This window comes from Capsicum annuum, unplaced genomic scaffold, assembly GCF_002878395.1.
Source record: "Capsicum annuum cultivar UCD-10X-F1 unplaced genomic scaffold, UCD10Xv1.1 ctg2995, whole genome shotgun sequence".
NCBI classification, from domain to species: domain Eukaryota; kingdom Viridiplantae; phylum Streptophyta; class Magnoliopsida; order Solanales; family Solanaceae; genus Capsicum; species Capsicum annuum.
Genome location: NW_025836474.1, coordinates 406,436 through 412,346, shown reverse-complemented (window position 1 = coordinate 412,346; position 5,911 = coordinate 406,436). Strand labels below are relative to the sequence as shown.

General features: G+C 33.7%; 1 long non-coding RNA gene across 1 annotated transcript; it reads left to right on the top strand.

Moving 5' to 3' along the window:
• The first annotated feature begins 1,957 nt into the window (after positions 1-1,957).
• On the top strand, positions 1,958-5,559 carry LOC124891068. Its single transcript, XR_007049508.1, has 2 exons — positions 1,958-2,523; positions 4,586-5,559. It is a non-coding gene; the product is annotated as an uncharacterized LOC124891068 (long non-coding RNA).
• The last annotated feature ends 352 nt before the right edge of the window (positions 5,560-5,911 follow it).

The window sequence follows — 5,911 nt, the reverse complement described above, 5'->3', positions numbered from 1 at the left end:
ATATTCAGTATAGTAATTTGGCAAATGATTATACTTGATTTTTACCATCTCTTTTCTCACTCCTCCAGATACTTCATTGCCAATATCCATGACAACTTGTTTTGGGTATTTAGCCAATAAGTGCATTTAAATATTCACTCTAGTACAACTTAGTCTCTTTTTATTGAAAGTGGCCATGTCAAGTTGGATAGGTTTTCTAACTGCTAAAGCAAGTAGAAATAGTTCCTCCTAAAAAAAGCTTGAAAAAGATTAGGAACTCTTCTTCAGATTTAAGTCTACCATTATATATGAGTTGTCTCATTTCATAACTGTAACCCTCCTTATCAGTGAAGTGGTACACACTTTTTAATATTATGTTCACAAAATCATCAAATTAATTGAATCTAATTAGGATGTCTCTATTTTGCACATACATTATTTGGCAGTATCCTTTGGTACAACATTGTTGATGAATAATCTTTCTCAATTCATCCAAGTTGGGCCATCTAAATGAGAATTTCCCCACCACTTCATACTGAAGATTTTTAACGTTTTTCATCCTTGTCACTTATGCTTCCATCCACCGTATAATTGGATCTCTATCAACAAATTCAATAGCTTCCGTATGAATTAGGCTTTGTGACTTTAGGATATTTGTTTATGAGTAAATTGTTGTAATTTAAAGGGTAGGATTTGTCTGAGCTGGAAGGTAAGGTTTTCATCATGATAAAGAAGGAAAATAGGCCAAGGGTTGATAAGAAGATGTAGCCTGATTAGCCATTGGAATTGGCTGATCGACAAACATGGTGGCTATAATAGGGCTAGGCTATGCTAGACGTGAATTTTAGGAGAGAGGAAAGATTTACTATAATGTTTTGAGAAGCATTTATACTGTTAGAGCTTCATTTACGAGGAAAATGGACAAAAAAGCTCATGTGAGGACTGAGGACTACAAAATTTGGAGATTCTCTCTTATATATAGTAGTAAAGTAATGTAAGGTATTATGAAATATTGACTAATTTTCTTTACCCTCAAAAATGCATTTTATGCTTGATAAAATTATAAATATAATTATTATCAATATAATAACATGTTTTAAAATTAAATAATTTGATCATATATATATATATATATATATATATATATATATTGATTGATATTGTAATTTAAGAAACTTAACAAATATTTAAGAATTTTAGGTAAACTAAAATTAATTAATTAGAGCAATTGTATTTGTCTGATGCAAGGCCATGAAATTTCTTATAATACTATCAGTGTAAGCATGTGTCCTTTGTCAAAATAGAAGAAAAATCTGTGCACTAGACAAGTTCTAACCCGGGATCGTTTAGTAAAAATGAACACATTTAACCATTGTGACAATGGAGGAGCTTGTGTCAAGTGTGTTCAACATTAAGTATATATTTGTCGCACACTGAATTTAAACCTATATACATAATATAATTCTTTAGAGAAGAGTGTTCAATTGACCACTCGTGGTGGTTGTAGCTCCGCCCCTGTGATAGACCTATATCAAGTGAAAAAAATAACGTTTCTTTGTGTCGGAAACTTCTTTAATCAGCTTCTGTTACTGTTACTGTACCAAATTCCCAATGATGGCGTTTGGCCATGAAAATTCTAATAAATAATACGAGTTTTTGTTTTGATAGTGAAAAGAATAATGTTTAAAAATTAGTGTTCTTAGTCGTCAATAGAAATTTAAGTTGCATCTGAATTTTAATGAGTAATCTGAAGTGAAAATAATTATTTTAGTGTTTTTCAAACTTGTGAAAAAGTATCCATCTGTCTAAAAAAATGACTACTTTTCTTTTAATCTGTTTCAAAAAAATCATCATTTTTTTGATAATATTTTAATTTTAATTTTCTATATTTGATATATTTGATACAATTTTAATTAAAAACACAAAATTCAAAAAAAAAAAATCTTAAACTTCGTGTTTTTTAAATTAAAACCTTGGGCCATCGGGCCTTTTATTAACTAAAAATATTTACAGAAAAAGGAAATAGCCCAAGAACCCTATTTAGGTCCTTGATCCAACAAACTACAAAGACAAAAATTTAATTTCTATAAAGAAAAACCAAAATATGTCCAAAAACAAAAAGAATAAAAAAGGGAAAGTGGAATTTGGATCGCCATCTTCTTCTTCACTGTGATCGATCCAAAGCTGAAATTATTGACATAAGAAGTGTACTTGTTGTTAATAAAGCTCAAATCGGAAATTGCATGATGAACTTTGGGAATTTTCATTTAAGGTGTTAAAAAATCTCACTAAAACCATGAAATTGTCCTAAATGAAGACTTCTTCAGTTCAAACTAGCTTCCAAATCACGCTTTTTACAACCAGATAAGTGTTCTTATTTCTACCTCTTATCTATTTAATAATTAAGATCAAGTTCTCATTGATTTTACCCCCCGACATATTGAGCCTTACTAGAAGCTGATACCACTGCCTAAGAAGATATGTTTAGATGTCCTTTGAACTTAATTTTGATGAACAAACTTGAGCTCCCTCAACCTTGTTGAGGTAATTTTGATTTTTTCCTGACAATACCATTAATGAAGAAAATTGTTGTTGTTATTTATTTTTGAATAAACTTGTAGCTTGTGCTTTGTGGTTTGTCGATCTGTAGCTTGTTCTTATAGTTTCCAAAATTCCAAAATATCTTGAACCGTGTCATGCATGTTTGATTGTAGAGTCCTCTGCATGTGATGTCCTAAAACATTTTGATGATTATCCAAGACAAAAATCCTCATTTTGCACCTTTCTAATTCTTGAACTTAGAAGCTACTCCTTGTCAATGTTTAACAAAGTCTTTGCTTCACTTGGAAGTCACTGAAAAATAGAGAAAGAGTGATTGTCAGTACCTGTAAAAGAGAAGACATAGCTAAAAAATCAGCAAGCTGATTCCCTTCCCTGAAATTATGTTGAACAACTACCTCTCTCACCTTCATTATGTTTGGAATATTCCTTATCTCATTAGATATACACCATGGTATGTCCCACTGATTAGTCACAAATTTCTGTACTGCCAGAGAATATATTCTAAACATACAGGGATAAAATTATGCTCAATACCATATTCCAATCCCATCCTAAATGCCATAACTTCAGACAATAAGTTGATTCCTTCAAGGATTCTTTTAGATTCAGCATGAACTAAATCTCCATTATGATCACCTAACACAAAATGCTGCTGAACTTGGGCTAGGATTGCCCTTCACAACACCATCAGAATTATATTTATACTGATTTTTGTTAGGAATACTCCATTTCACCCCAATACTTCTCAATCTTGGCCTATATTATGTTAGAAATCTTAAAAACTCCGGCCAAGAATCTAGTATATTTTTAAGCCAAGGAAATAGAAATTTAGCTAGATATTCCAGATTTCTAGTAATTTCCATTCTCATACTAATAAAAGATCTTTTACAACCATGTCTAAGACAATTTCTCCTTTTCCAGATTTTCTAGTGTATAAACACAGGTACAACTCTGAATATAGGTTTCAGTTTAGGGACATTAGATGAATTTCACCACTTAAACACACTATCTCTAAGTTGTAAAAGTGAACCAGACACTTCTGCTATAGAAGCAAAATAATTCCATGGATCTTTTATGTATTCACATTGCGAAAACAAATGATCAATAGTTTCCTGAGCGTTTCTTTCATAACAGCATTAAATCACATTATCAGCAATTCTATTTCTCTTACACCACAATCTCCTTAGAAAGAAAGATACCTAAAAAGGTATACCTTTCATCCATACATATTTGTAATTCTGACTTTTGACCTCTTTGCTTCTTATTATTTCCCAAGCAGACTTTACAGTAAACTTACCAGAGGCTGGCAACATCCACCATAGTTTATCCCATATTTTTGTATGTGTTACACTGAATATTCTCAATTACAAAATCACATACTTTATCACCAAACTTCTGTAGTACTATGTCTACCTTCCACCCCTCAGTTGTACACAACTGATTAACCTCATCAATTTGATAATCCTTATGCATATCAAGTGGTAAATAGTAATGAAGAGCACCTAATTATGTCTAGTTATCAAACCAGACACTAGAATGACGTACATTAGGTTCCCACTATTTCTCTTGATAAAAAATATCTCTAGCCTCCAACATATATTTCCAAACTAATAATCCACTCTACCAGTCAGCCAACTGTTGTTTGACTTTCTTGCAATATTTATTCCACATGAAGTTAGTCCATAAAGTCTTCTGAGTCCTTAAATTCCATCATAACTTTGTAATTCCACATTATGGTTTTCAACTATTATTTGGCCGTTTTGATATTAAATGCTTGGTTATTGTTTCCTATGGTTTTATTTATGCTTTTATATGCATTAATGGTTGATTTGGACAATTGGATTGCATGGTAATGGTTTAACGGTCATTGGAATTGCTTTTTGTTATATTATGCCCCCAATGTGTGTGATAAAATATTTATAAAGATATGTTCATTGCATTGACTTCTTTTAATGAAACTCTAGCATGTTTTAAAATTAGTAAAGGAATTATGCATGGTTTAAAAGGTTTGAAAAGGCTAAAGGCTAAATGGTTATGCTTGTAGGGAACATGGAAGTCTCCCACGTGGTTTAATATGGTATATGTAAGGGCATTTGAAAGTCCCCTTTACTTGCAAGTAAGAGGTGGTATGACGATACCACTAATATTGGCCTTGGTTAAATAAAATGGTAAATGGATTGGCTGGTCATTTTGAAATGGTTTTAATTGGGCATTAATGGCGGGATGTGTAGTGAAGTCATGAAAGGTGGTGGTCCCGGGGGGACCAAAAATGGAAACTCGTATTTGCCGATATGAGGATTGGTTTTAGTAGACTGTGTGCATGATATCACACTATTGGGAATGTACTAGTATACCATGGGATACTTTCTTGGTCATGCAGCTACACGCACTGGTGCCCTTTCAGCAAGGGAAGGGAAGATGAACCCATATAGCCCGTAGGTGGTTTAGAATGGCCAAGCTACACAGTCGAGGGAAAGGTTTTAAATGCATATTAAACCCGAATTCCTTTTCCTGGTATATATATATATATATGTATAGTTGTGTGAATTTGATGGTTTTACTTGATTTTATTAATGACGTTATTTATTCCTTATCCTGAGATTCATGCTAGCGATCACTCGCTAACCCGTCTACTGGCGGATGTATACCCATACTTACAGGAATCGGTCGTTTGACTCCTCCTACATAGTAATTGACTCGGGGATAGCATTTAGTCTGAAGTGGTGTGCTTCCATCCTTTCAGAAGGCATCATTTCATGTTATGGATATTGTTAAACGTTTTGACTTTATTTTGGATATTGGTTTTGTCCATGGTTGGGGGCATGTCCCAATGAAATTTATTTATTCTTTTGGATAGAGGCTTTGTGGTACTTTGGGGGGCTAGGATTGGGCGGGATCGGTATTGGTGTCGGCCTTGGCATTGGAATAAGCTGGGAGGCTGGCATCATCGGACAATATTTCTCACTATTCTATAGTATTACATTTTGGTATTGATTATTATAGTATGTTTTGGTATTCTCTTTGGTTAAGGACTGGTTTATGGCCTGTGGTATGGGTCGACTCGGTTGGGTTGGTAACGGTTGTGACCCTAACCCAGAGTCTTCATGAGATCATTTACACTATCTTACTATATGCTCGAAATTCAGCCCATCTAAGACTGGATATTGGTGATTGGGTTGGGTAACAGAGGGCGGTCCCCGATCTTGGTTGGACTTGGGACGCCCATTACAGCAAGGCCCGGGGTCGGGTCGGGTCAGAAACCATTTAGACCACAAGCATTTTTCCCATTCAACTCAAAAACCACCGTTTTCACTTCCTTTAATATTGGATGAGCATTAATCAAATCATTGATCTCCTCAGAAACCATATT